Below are 682 nucleotides of genomic sequence, written 5' to 3'. Positions count from 1 at the left end.
ACACTGGTTAGTGTAGTGGTGAACACTTTTATCTGTGTGGTCATATGTAAACTATCCAGTGTTGTATAAAGTACCACAAAGTGATACTTGAGTGAAAGTACAAGTATCTTACCAAGAACTTACTTTGGTAAAAGTGTGTCTCCTTTAGGAATATTAATTGAGTAAAAGTCCTAAAGTATCTGATATTTAAGTTTTAAAAGTAAAAGTGTTGATTTAAAATGAGCAGTTAGATGTAAGGACATTTATTAGGAGGTGACCTCACCCAAAAATTGTAGAAATTACTACATTGTATTAAAATAATTAATTGATGTTAAATTTAAGATTCACTAGTCTAACTGTTTCAGTTTATGTACATACTGTATATCAAGCCCAAAACTTTTCTCCAAAATGAAAATCTATCTGAGGGCTGTGGATCAAATGCAATAATATAATTCATGAAATACAAATACTTCTTAACTACAGTCCTTTTATTTGAATGATTCTGTCCTGCTGGAGTGTGACATGATATGGTATCAGAATTTTATATATTTATACTTCTCACTGAACCACAATTAAATTCACTCTATCTAGGAGGCACAGTTTATATGCTTATATTATACACACCATGCCCAAATCCACGTGCCCCTCCATTTCCAGCCCCTCGCACTAAACCAAGATCTACAAGAAGTCGCAGAGCCCCACC

Source organism: Austrofundulus limnaeus, unplaced genomic scaffold (assembly GCF_001266775.1).
Source record: "Austrofundulus limnaeus strain Quisiro unplaced genomic scaffold, Austrofundulus_limnaeus-1.0 Scaffold35, whole genome shotgun sequence".
NCBI lineage: Eukaryota > Metazoa > Chordata > Actinopteri > Cyprinodontiformes > Rivulidae > Austrofundulus > Austrofundulus limnaeus.
This window is presented reverse-complemented; position numbering follows the sequence as displayed.